Source organism: Orycteropus afer, unplaced genomic scaffold (genome assembly GCF_000298275.1).
Source record: "Orycteropus afer afer isolate SDZICR_OR568_19922 unplaced genomic scaffold, OryAfe1.0 scaffold00001, whole genome shotgun sequence".
In the NCBI taxonomy this organism is placed as follows: Eukaryota; Metazoa; Chordata; class Mammalia; order Tubulidentata; family Orycteropodidae; genus Orycteropus; species Orycteropus afer.
In genome coordinates this window covers 9000316-9013842 of record NW_006921588.1, presented here as the reverse complement: position 1 = coordinate 9013842, position 13527 = coordinate 9000316, and the positions used below count along the sequence as shown (strand labels likewise).

Below are 13527 nucleotides of genomic sequence, written 5' to 3'. Positions count from 1 at the left end.
AATCAAGCATGGCCAGAATTTTTCTCACCTGCTTTGGTCACGTTGTCAGAAGGGACAATTCCCAGAGAAAGATATCATGCTTGGTAAAGTGGAGGGTCAGTGAAAACGTGGAAGTACCTCAATGAGAAGGATTGACATATTGGCTGCAACATTGGGCTCAAACATAGAACCATTGTGAACAGGGCTCAGGACCAGGCAGTGTTCAAACTGTTGTACATAGAGTCGATGTGAGTTGGAGCTGATTTGATGGCATCTAACATCACCAACAATAATATATAGTCTAATTAATGACTGTATTAAACATTGCTACTCCACTTCTTAAATTATCCCCTTAGTTTGAGGCACCATGTTAATACTTTAATGATAGAAACATATTCTCTTTTGATGAAAGCTTTCATTTTGAAAAATACTCCACATTCATTGAAGTCATCTGGTAGAAATTCAGTTATTGTTTAAAAATGCTACCATTATAAAATAATTGTACATCTCCAGATGTGTGAGCATGCATATATATTCATATATGGAAAAATACACATAGAAACCCACTTACAAATATTTCCTAGATATAACCAATACCTTATGAGACTGGCTTATTGGATTCGAAGGCTCAGAACCATAGCCTTGTGGGACAACTCAGACATTAGGCATAACACAGTTCATAAATTTTATGATATATATTCTAAAGTGATGAGTATCATCAAATAAACAATATCACTTATGAGTACTGTGCCATCTATCTGAGACCAAACCATCAACATCTACCCTAAAGCAAACATGAGAAAGAAACCAGACAGGGGGACAGGGAAGTTAAAACAATGGGAAAGGGACACCCAGAATGGAAGTGACAATGCTGACACTTTGACACTTTGTGAAAAACACAACCAATATCACTGATAGATAGACAGAGAAATTGTTAAATGGGAACTTTATTTGGTGTATAAACTTTCACCAAAAACACAATAAAATATTACAATGAAAAATAAATAAGTGAAAAATGTATCTATTTCCTCATGTATTTTGAGTTCTACCTTTTAAAAATCAGAATTCCAGAAAGCTAAAATTATGATAGGTAGCTTCAGAAATATCCTCACTGAAACAGATTTTATTGATAGTCCCTACGATTTTTTAATTGTTAAAATATACATTTAAAAAATGTATATTTTAACAAAATCTCAACTATTTCTACATGAACAATTTAGTAACATTGAATATATTCTTCAAATTTCACAATCATTCTCAATATCCTTTTCCAAATCATCCCACCATTACTAGCATAAACTCAATAGCCTCTAAGCAAAACCTCTCCCTTTCCTTCTTCCTCCAATCCCAGGCAACCAGTAATAATCTTTGGTTTCTATATATTTGCTTATTTCATACAGTAGTTGCCTCCTTGTGACTAACTTACTTTGTTCAGTATGATATTTTCAAGGTTCATCCATGTTGTGGCATTCATCAGAATTTCATTTTTCTCTGTGGTTTAGTATTCCATTATGGACCTCATTTTGTTTACTCATTCATCTGCTGAAGAACATTTCAGTTGTTTCTGCCTGATAGTCCCTAAGATTTTAACAAGGTTTGGTGAAGGAAAAAAGGACTTTTTAAAGAATACTTTACTTTGCGTAAATCCATTCTTTAAAATATTGATGAATTTTCTTTTTTAAAAATTATTCAATTACTCTTGTAATAAAACTGTAAAAGAACTCACTCTCTTAAGCTGATAGTAAATCATCTATTTTGATATGATAAAAATTCCAAAACTTCTTTGTCTTTCCCTTTATGCATGGGCTTCTGGAAAGCTCAAGCAAAGTTTCTTGCTAAATTACATGAATTATATTAGCGTCAGTGGCAAAATAAATAAATAAATGCTGCTATTTCTTCCTATACAGTTTTCATTTTTCACTATATATATTTATTTAATATAATTTTATGTTAAATTTCCAGAAATGGGATTTTTCAAATTTTGTATTTATGGTTAAAAATTACATATAAGACTAACTTATAAGGATGGGACATAATTAGCAATGTCTGTAGGCTCCCAAGAAGGTAATAACATTATTGGACATATAAGTGAAGACATCGTAGTTTTTGATTATGTAGTATGTTCAGCAGCTGTAACAACTATTCAAATAGCAGTGGTTGGATCAATCTAGAATTCATTTCTCACTTATTTAATAGTTTAGACATAGGGGACCTAGAGCTGTTGTATGATTATATAAGGGTCCATACTTTTTTCTTGTTGCTCTCCTCATCCCTTTGTTATTGCCAGAACTGTTCAGGTAAATGGCTTTTAGAAAAAAAATAGTCCCTGTTTTGTTGCATTGGCTGATTTTTTACAGCTTAAATTCTTCAGGCTAGCAATTATTTAACTATTGGCTTGCAAAATTCTTGAAAACTTATAAACTTAACAGCTCTGACAAGATGGCATGAGGTGGCTCCAGCACATCACTGGGTATTGTCTCTGTCCTGATGGTCAAAGTGCTCACCAGCATGTCTACATTTGAGTCAGAGGAAAGGGATATTTCTTTTAGGAGTATGAATCGATGCTGCATACTTCATTTCTATTTACATTCTACTAGCCAGAAGTGAAGGACCCCTGGTGGTGTAATGGTTGGTGGTTCAAAATCATGCAGTGGTTCCACACGAGAAAGATTTGGTGATCTGCTCCCATAAAGATCCCAGCCAAGGTAGAACAATTGCCAGTTTCACCACAGCAGGACTGGGCACCTCAAACTCCAGTGCAAATTTTACTTTTCCTTCCAGTATTGGTTATCCTATTGATGCAGCAGCAGGTGTCACAGATGGCAACTGGTCACCTTTATAAAGTCAATGCACTGATTATAGTGACACAGACGCCTGGAAGAGCAAGGTTCCAACAACCCATGATTCTACATTGTGGGACAGTGAGCAGATAGGAAACACAGAAAAGGCCATCACTGGCATATTTATACTTCCTAAAAAATGAGCATAAAATCTTGTCTGAAGCTTTGTTGAGTCAGCAGGAAAACCTTCAGTATATCAGCCTTTCAGGTGTGTATCCACTCCATAGGGCTTTCAAATAGATTCTAACATGGAGCCAGTGCTCAGTGTTTCAATACACATGACTCAAAATCTACTTATGGGCCTCTTTCCATGGGTTCTCAGGGGGCTCTGCACTAACACTTACCTGATGTTCAGAATTATCTTCTTAAAAATAAGATGTGTGCATGTGATTTTGTAAAACAACTAAGAAATATAAATGAGCCCAGCAGCCTACCTGTCTCAGAAAAGGATTCTAATTCTCAGATAGATTTAATTATGCTTGCCACTGATGATGATATTAATGAAATAATTCAAGTAGATGGAACTATTTCTTCCAATGAAGAGAAAAAGTACAAGAGATGTAGATGATAATGAATTTCTAGGGATTATTGATACAAAAGATCTGAAAGTACTAGAAGAAGAAGGTGATAATATATATCAAATGATTATACTGTTAACAGCAGTGATAATGGAGATGCTGAAAGAAACATTGTAGAAGAGAACTCTTTACATTCTGGAAATGATGTTCATGAGCAGAATGTACCAGACCTGTCTGACATGGATAATGTAATCTTCTGTCAGTATGTATGATAAGGTACATCAAACAAGAACAAATGATAATTCTATTTGTAAGATAGTATTATGTGTTTTGAAAGGAAAAGACTAAAAATAAAATATTACAGCCAAGGAAGCCTTATGGGGCAGTTCTACTCTGTCATGCGGCATCATTATGAGTCAAAAATCAACTCACCAGCACACAACAACCGAAAAAAAAAAAAAAAAAACCCAGCCAGAAGTTAATTACATATACCCATACCTAGCAGACTGAGAAACTAGGAAAAATAGTCATTCTGTCTTACAGAAAAAAAAAAAAAAGGAGAAAATGCATTGGTTAATAATAACAGATTTTGCTCAGCTATACATTAAGAAGGGAGCTCTGGTGATGGAGTGCTTAAAGCACTTGACTGCTAACCAGAAAGCTGGTGGTTCATTGGAAGGAAGACTGGGCAATCCATTTCTGTAAAGATACTGCCTTGGAAACCCAAGGATTGGTTGCTATGAGTCAGATCTGACTCCATGGCAGTGAGTTTTTTTTTTTTTTTTTAATACATGAAGAAAATCAGTGGCATCACTTTATAGTATCGACAATGATAATGGCAATAATGACTAAATTTTTAAAAAAAATTTATATAAGCAAGTTTATATATGACAGCTGTCAACTTTAAATGAACTTTTCATTTCCACTAACAATGGAATGAGTAATAATCAAAATACCACATTAATAACAGGCAGAACAATGTGCTGCTATGTTAAAATAATGACTGAGAGATTCTTTCAGAAGTTAAATATAATCATTGTACTAATTCATTATCATTACACATTTTCACAAGGTTCTTGGTGGGAGCTGTCAAAAAGCTACTAAAATTACATCTCAGTAGAATGGTTTAAGAAAAAAATAAACTTTTAGAAGCTTTTCTCACTCCCTGGCTGTCTAGTACCCAAACCAGAAATAACAGAGAAGTTTATATTTTTTAAGTGTTCAAATGAAAAGAGTGAGTAATCTATGAGAAGTTACCTATAAATCACAGTTGAACAACTGAGCTGGGCTGGGTTTGTTTATAAAGAAAAATAAATGAAAGTGGCTATGACAACCAGTATGCTTCACATAAGATTCTAGAGTTCACATTAAAAATATATTTATATTGCAAAATTATGCTTTTAAACCCACACATCAAAATACCATCTCTAAGATAATTGGTGATACTCCTACAGTGTTCTAACCCACCCACTTCCTGCATTACAGTCACTAATTAATCCTCTCTACCCACCAGCCACTCCTCAGAAGGAAGGTTGGGCAATCCTACTTCTGTAGTGATACTGCCTCGGAAACCCAAGGAGGGGTCGCTATGAGTTGGGGCCGACTCGATGGCACATAACAACAACAACATGTTCCCTCCTCAGGGGAGCTCTGGTGGCATAGGAGTGCTTGAATTGATCTTCTTTCCTTAAAGAATTGTCCTATGATTCTCAATTGCATCAAGTATTTAATTTGTATCTTCAAATTCTTTGTCATCCTTTTATAAAATCCCAGAAAAGAGCCATTTTTATCATATTGTCCTCAGCGTCCTCTTTTTGAATAAAAGTAATGCAAAAACCATAAATTTGTCTCTGTGTATTTCTACATTTTCTACATCGCAAGTTTTTGAAGGCAAGATATTCTTTTTCCTTTTGTACTTGTTTCTATATTTATCATGATGGTATTGGGTGGCCTCCAGTTGGTTTTTGACTCATAGTGATCCCATGTGTCAGAACAAAACTGCCTCGCAGTTTATAGAAGCATATTGCTGACTCTTCCTCCTGTGGAACGACTGGGTAGTTCAAACTGCCAACCTTCTGGTTAGCTACTGAGTGCTTAACCTTTGTGCTACAAGGGCTCCTGTTTATCATGGTAGGTCTCAACAAATTATTGGTAACTTCACTTTTGTCTTTGTCTCAAGGAGAACTTAAAATCATTCTTGATAACTCATTACTTCATGGCTGTATATCCAAATTTCACCTATTATCTAAATACTGGCTTTTATAGCAACATTGATTCACTGATCCAGTATTAATGCATTGCATTTTTCATGTCTCCTTAATCTAGTTTGAAATCATTTGTCAATCTTCCGTTGATTTTTATGACATTGATAGCTTTGAAGAGTATAGACTAGTTTTTTTGGGGGGGAGGCATACTTTTTCTCAATTTGGATTAGAATAATAATTTCCACATGGTTTGATTCAGGATTTGGTTTCTTATTTTTAAAAAAGGTGTTGTTGTTGTTGTTGTTATGTGCCGTGGAGTCGGACCTGACTCATAGCGACCCCTCCTTGGGTTTCCGAGGCAGTATCACTATGGAAGTAGATTGCCCTATCTTCCTTCTGAAGAGTGGATGGTGGGTTTGAACTGCCAGCCTTCTGGTTAGCAGTCAAGTGCCTTAGGCACTACGCTACCAGAACTCCCAGAAAAAGTGTTAGTGTTTCTTGTTTTTTTATTTTATATTTATTTTTTTATTTTGTTTTCAATGAGTTTCTAGATACATCTTTATAAAAGTTAGCAAACTAAGAGGCCACCAATTGGCAAAGAAGATGTAAACTTATCTCTATTTGCAGATGCCCCTATTCTGTATGTAGACAGACAGAGAGACTCAATAAGAAAACTACTGGAACTAATTCATAGATTCAGAAAAGTGTCAGGGTACAAGATGAATATATAAAAATCAGTTAGATTCCTCTATATCAACAAAGAGATCTCTGAAAAGGAAATAAGGCAAGCAATATCATTTACAGTAGCTACCAAAAAGAAAAAATAATTAGGGATAAATATTACCAGGGACCCAAAAGACCTATATAAAGAAAACTACAAGAAACTATGAAGGATTTACATACATGGAAGAACATACCATGCTCATGGGTAGGAATATTGAACATAGTGAAAATGTCAATACTACCCAAACCTACCTAAAGATTCAGTGCAATTTGGATCCAGATTCCATCAACATTCTTTAAGGATGTGGAAAAAAGGTCATTAACTTTATATGGAAAGGAAAGAGACCTCAGATAAGCAAAGCATGATTGAAGAAGAAAACAAAGTAGAGGTCTCACACTTTCCAGTCTCAAAACCACCTGTACAGCCACAGTAGTCAAAATAGCCTGGTATCAGTACAATGATAGACACATACACAAGTGGAACAGAATTAAGAATCCAGAAATACATACATCCATCTATAGACAGTTGATCTTTGACAAAAGGCTAAAACCCATTAAATGGGCAAAGATATGGTCTCTTTAACAAATGGTGCTGGCAAGACTGTATATCCACTTGGAGAAAAATGAAACAAGATTGATACCTCATACCACACACAAAAACAAATTCAAGATGGATTAAAGACCTAAATGTAAAACCCAAAACTATAAAGTTCATCAAAGATAAATAGGGGAAAACTTAGGGGCCTTAATTTATGGCATAAACAGGCTATCAAACATAAAAATGCACAAAGAGCAGAAGATAAACTAGCTGACTGAGATCTTCTAAAAATTAAATTCTTAGGTGCATCAAAAGACTTCTCCAAATGAGTGAAAAGGAAAAAAAAATTGGCAATCACATATCTGACAGAGACTAATCTCTAAAATTTACAGAAACTTTCAACATCTCAATATCAAAAAGACAAACAATTCAATTAAAAAATGGGCAAAGGACATGAACAGACACTTCACCAAAGAAGATATTCAGGCAACCAACAAACACATGAAGAAATTCTTGTGATCACCAACCATTAGAGATGCACATCAAAATAAAAATGAGATAACATCTCACCCCAGCAAGAAAAGCAAAGTCCAACAAGACAGAAAACAACAAATCCTGGTGAGAGTATGGAGAGATTGGAACTCTCATACACTGCTGGTGGGACTGTAAAATGGTACACCCACTGTGAAAAATTTTATGGTGTTTCCTTAAAAAGTTGGAAATAGAAATACCATTTGATGCATCAATCCCACTACTATGAGTATATCCTAAAGAGGTGAGATCTGAGACACAAATAGATATATGCACACCCACATTCATCTCAGCACTATTCACAACAGCAAAGGGATGGAAACAACCCAAGTACCCTCAACAGATGAATGGCTAACCAAACTTTGGTACATACATAAAATGGAATACTATGCAATATTAAAGAATAACGAAGAATCTGCAAATCACTTCATAATGTGGATGAACTTAGAGGACATCATGCTGAGTGAAAAAAGTCAATCATAGAGGGACAAATAATGTGAGTCTATTATTATTTTAAAATCAAGGAAAGGTCTACACAGGGAAGGAAATTTTGTTTGTTGGTTACCAGGGATGGGAGGGGAGGGTAAAGAAAATTCCTGGCTAGTTGAGACAGGTGTTGATTTCAGTGAAGGAAAAGGCAATATAACAGAAGTGTGACCAGCAGAATATCACTAAGGAAAATGAAGATGTAGAGGGGTGCACAAGAAATACAGACAACAAAGGTAAATACTATTACATACACAAGACTGCATTATCAGTAATAAGCACCAATCTACAGGTGGATACAGAAGCGGACAGGCATAATACCCTTGACTATGTATAGGTTTGCCAGACAATATTTCTACATACATATTTGTATGTGCTATAAAAATATCTATATATATAAGAGCGCTAACAGGGGACAAAGTTAGGATATCTTCTTAGTCACAAACAAACATCTTGAGGGAGTGAGTCACTGGGCTAGTAGGCTTGGGAGAATGGTTGTGGGGTAAACTAAGCTCATTTGGCCCAATGTAGTACACAAAAACATTGTTGTACATCCTGCTTTGGTGAGTAGCAACTGGGGTCTTAAAAGCTTATGAATGGGCATCTCAGATGTAGCTATTGGTCTCTCCTCATCTGAAGCAAAGAAGAGTGAGGAAACTCAAAAACACACGGGAACAATTAGTGCAATGGACTAATGGACTATGGTCACCTTAGCCTATATGGCTCTGAGATCAGACGAATTAGTGCCTGGCTACCAATGCCAACCACTCAGAAAAGAATGAAAATTGGAGATCCTGGATACAGTGAAAGGAGCTCTGATGGCATAGTGGGTAAGGCATGTGACTGCTAATGAGAAGTTTGGTGGTTCAAACCCACCAGCTTCTCCATGGGAGAAAGATGAGGCAATCTACTGTCATAAAGATTTACAGCCTTAGAAACCCAATGGGGATTGCTATGAGTCAAAATTGACTTGATGGTAATGGATTTGGTTTTGGTTTGGATATAACAGGAGATAAATGCCAAACAAAATTCAAAAATATAAAAAATACTGGGATTACTGCTCAGATACACTAGAGAAAGCCCCAATACTATGGCCCCAAGTCAGCCATCGGGCCTGAAAATGGCTTTACTGCCATGGCTTAAACCTTAGCCAAGCAAAAGACAGGCTTATGAACTAAACAATTATATCAGGGAGGTGTAGTCCTTAGAACATTCAGCCATGGGTGATCAGAAGTTCAGCATTTGCACAAGCAAAAAGCTAGGGAGGTCAGAATCCATAGGTAAGAAGGACACAGGAAAAGGTAACCACAGGGAGGAAGTGGGAAGAGAGCTGTTACATTGTGGGGATTGTAATCAGTGTTATGAAGCAAAAGTGTATGAATTGTAGAAGGGAAAATGAATTTGCTCTTTAAAATTTCACCCAAATTAAAATGAAAAGTTTAAAAACAAAAACAAACAATAAACTAAGATGTCACATATATTGTGTAGTTGTAACTGATTCCTTGTACCAGAAAATGCATTGTCCAGGTACCTAGTGATGAGTAGAGTTGCTTTACAAGAGAATTCAAGGATTTTTTTTTTAATGTAATATAGCACAAGTTTGCAAAACAGTATGGAATATGAATTTAATCTTACACTACAAAAACAAACAAACCATTTTCCACAGAGCTTATTCTGACTCATGGCAACCCATATGTTTCCGAGTAGAACCATGCTCCATATGGTTTTCTATGGTGGTGACCTTTCAGTAATAGATAGAACTGAATGCTTACCTGTCTGCATAACCCAGGGACTCCATACTATGGATAAGCATTGCCATCCAGTCTATTCTGACTCTACCCTATAGGACAGAGTAGAACTGTCCCAAGGGTTTTTCAAAGTTATAATCTACATGGAAGCAAACTACCACATCTTTTCCCCAGAGAGCAGAATGGCTGGTGGGTTCAAAATGAGAAGAGTATGGTTTAAGTAACAAGTATCATGGAATATCTAAATTGTATGTGTAATATGAGAGCAAGAAGAGAAAGACCAAGAGAACTCTGAGAGCTGAAGGGAAGAATATTGCCAATGGAGAAAAATATACAAGAAATTGTTTTTCACAATTTTACCTGAGAATAACTCTGATAATGACCATAATCCATACATTGAAATAAGGGTGTCATTTTTTCTGCTTATAACTATAGACCAGGGATGGGAGTGGCTGGGGACCACAAGAGTGGCAAGGATCCAGGGAAGAGGTGGGGTAGACGAGGCTAGGCCCAAGCCCCCTAGAGCCAGGAAAGGGAGGGAGCGGAGCAGCTGGGAACCAGGAGCGCCAAGGTATCCAGGTAAATAGGGGTGGGATGCAAGGTTGGGCCCCAAGCTCTCTAGATCCAGGAAAGGGACAGAGCAGGAGTGGCCTTGGGGACCACAGGAGTGACAAGGATCCAGGTAAGGGGCAGGAGAAAAGGCAGGCCCCAGCCCCCTAAAGCCAGGAAAGGGAGGGAGCAGCTGGGGACCACAAAGTGGCAGGTTCCAGGTAGGAATTAGGTAAGGGGAGGGTGCAGAGATTTCCAATTGTCTGTCAATTTGTCATCCTGTGTGGCTTGTACATTGCTGTGAGGCTTGAGGCTGTACCACTGGTGTTTCAGATGCCAGCAGAGTTGCACATGGTGCACAGTTTTCAATGCAGCTTACAGACTAAGACAAATTAAGAAGAAAAAAGAGGCCATCTGCTTCTCAAAAATTAGCCAGGGAAAACATTATGAATAGCAGAGAAACACTGTATGATACATTTCTGGGCAACTTTTTGAATAGCTTGGGAACATTGTCCAACACAGTGCAGGAAGACAAGTCCCTTGGGTTAGAGGTCACTCAAACTAGGACTGGAGAAGAGCTACCTCATCAGAGTAGAACCAACCTTAATGATATGGATAAAGTAAGTCTTTCAGGACCTCCATGTGTTGACATAGCATGACTCAAGTTGAGGAGAAACAGCTGCAAACATCCATTAATCACTGGAACATAGAATGTATGAAGTATGAATCTAGGAAAATTGGAAGTTGTCAAAAATGAAATGGAATGCATAAAGATTGATATCCTAGGCATTAGTGAGCTAAAATGGACCATTTTTGAGCATTCTGAATCAGACAACCATGTGATCTAATATGCTGGGAATGGCAAATTGAAGAGGAATGGCATGGCATTCATCATCACAAAGGATGTTTCAAGATCTGTTCAGAAGAACAATGCTGTCAGTGATAGGATAATATCCATATGCCTACAAGGAAGACCTGTTAATACTACTATTATTCAAATTTACGCACCAACCACCAAAGCCAAAGACGAGGAAATTGAAGATTTTTATCAATTTCTACAGTATGAAATTGACTGAACATGCAAGCAAGATGTGTTGCTTATCTCTGGTGATTGGAATGCAAAAGTTGGAAACAAAGAAGAATCACAGGTAGTTGGAAAATTTTGCCTTGGTGAGAGAAATAATGCTGGAGATCGTATGACAGAATTTTGCAAGACCAGCGACTTATTCATTGCAAATACCTTTTTCAACATCACAAATGGTGGCTATACATGTGGACTTCACCAGATGGACTACACAAGAATCAGATAGACTACATCTGTGGCAAGAAGAAATGGAAAAGCTCAATATCTTCAGCCAAAACCAGGCCAGGAGCTCATTATGGAACAGACCATCAACTGCTCATATAGAAGTTGAAGTTAAAGGCAATTAAAACAAGTCCATGAGAGCCAAAATATGACCTAGAATATATTCTTCCTGAATTTAGAGACCATCTAAAGAATAGATATGATGCATTGGACACCAATGACCGAAAACCAGAAGAATTGTAGGATGACATCAAGAGCATCCATAAAGAAAGCAAGAGATCATTAAAAATGAGAAAGAAAGAAAAGACCAAAATGCATGTCAGAAGAGACTCTGAAACTTGCCCTTGAGAACAGAGTAGCTAAAGCAAATGGAAGAAATGACAAGATAAAAGAGCTGAACAGAAGATTTCAAAGAGCAGCTTGAGTAGACAAAGCCAATTACTGTAACGAAATGTGAAAAGACCTGGAGTTAGAAAACCAGAAAGGAAGAATACTTTTGGCATTTCTTAAGCTGAAAGAACTGAGGAAAAAATTTAAGCCTCGAATTGCAATATTGAAAGATTCTATGGGCAAAATATTGAATGATGCAATAAGCATCAAAAGAAGATGGAAGGAATACACAGAGTCACTACCAAAAAAAAAAAAAAGGTCAGTCTTCATCCATTTCAGGAGTTGGCATATGTTCAAGAACAAATGGCACTGAAGGAAGAAGTCAAAGCTGCACTGAAAGAATAGTGCACAAGGCTCCAGGAATTGATGGAATACCCATTGAGATGTTTCAACAAATGGATGCCCTGCTGGAGACACTCACTTGGTTATACCAAGAGATATGAAAGACAGCAACCTGGCCAACTCACTGGAAGAGATCCATATTTGTACCCATTCCAAAGAAAGGTGATTCTACAGAATGTGGAAATTATTGAACAATATCATTAATATTGTATGCAAGTAAAATTTTACTGAAGATAATTCAAAAACAGTTACAGCAGTATATTGACAGAGAACTTCTAGAAATGCAAGCCAGATTCAGAAGAGTACGTGGAACAAAGGATATCATTGCTGTTTCAGATGGATCTTGGCTCAAACTAAAAGATACCAGAAAGATGTTCACTTGTGTTTTATTGACTATGTAAAAGCGTTTAATTTTGTGGATCTAACAAACTGTGAATAACATGGAGAAGAATGGGAATTCCAGAACACTTAATCATACTCATGAGGAACCTGCATATAGACCAGGAGGCTGTTGTTTGAACAGAAAAAGGGACCACTGCATGGTTTAAAATCAGGAAGAGAGTGTGTCAGGGTTGTATCCTTTCACCATATTTATTCAATCTGTATGCCGAGAGTGTGGACTATATGAAGAAGAATGAGACATCAGGATTGGAGGAAGAATCATTAACAACCTGTGATATGCTGAGGACACAACTCTCCTTGCTGAAAGTGAGGATGACTTGAAATACTTACTGATGAAAATTGAAGAATACAATCTGTAGTATGGATTACATCTCAATATAAAGAAAACAAAAATCCTTATAACTGGTCCTATAAGCAACATTAGGATAAATGGAGAAAAGTTTGAAATTGTCAAAGGATTCACATTGCTTGGTTCTACAATTGACGTCAATGGAAGCAGCAGTCAGGACATCAGACAACGTATAGCACTGGGCAAATCAGCTGCATAGGACCTCTTTCAACTGCTGAAAAGCAAAGACGTCTCCTTGAGGACTAAGGTGTACTATTTACAATCGTCTCATATGTATGTGAGATCTGGACAATGAATAAGGAAGACTGAAGAATTGATGCTTTTGAGCTGTAGTGTTGGTAAAGAGTGTTGAAGGTACTGTGGACTGCTAAAAGAACTAACAGGTCTGTCCTGGAGAAAGTGCAGCCAGAGTGCTCCTTGGGTGCGAGACTGGCGACTTCATTTCACATACTTTGGTCATGTTGTCAGAAGGGACCATTCCCTGGAGAAGGATGTCATGCTTGGTAAGGTGGAGGGTTGACAAAAGAAGGGAAGGCCCTCAATGAGATGAATTGACATGGTGGCAGTGGCGATGGGCTCAAGTATAGCAAGAATCATGGAGCTGGCTCAGGACCAGGCGGTG

The 13527-nt window shown here is 37.1% G+C and overlaps 1 pseudogene; it reads left to right on the top strand.

The window, feature by feature from the left end:
• The first annotated feature begins 2021 nt into the window (after window positions 1-2021).
• LOC103205226 lies at window positions 2022-3609 on the top strand (annotated as a pseudogene).
• Window positions 3610-13527: the final 9918 nt, after the last annotated feature.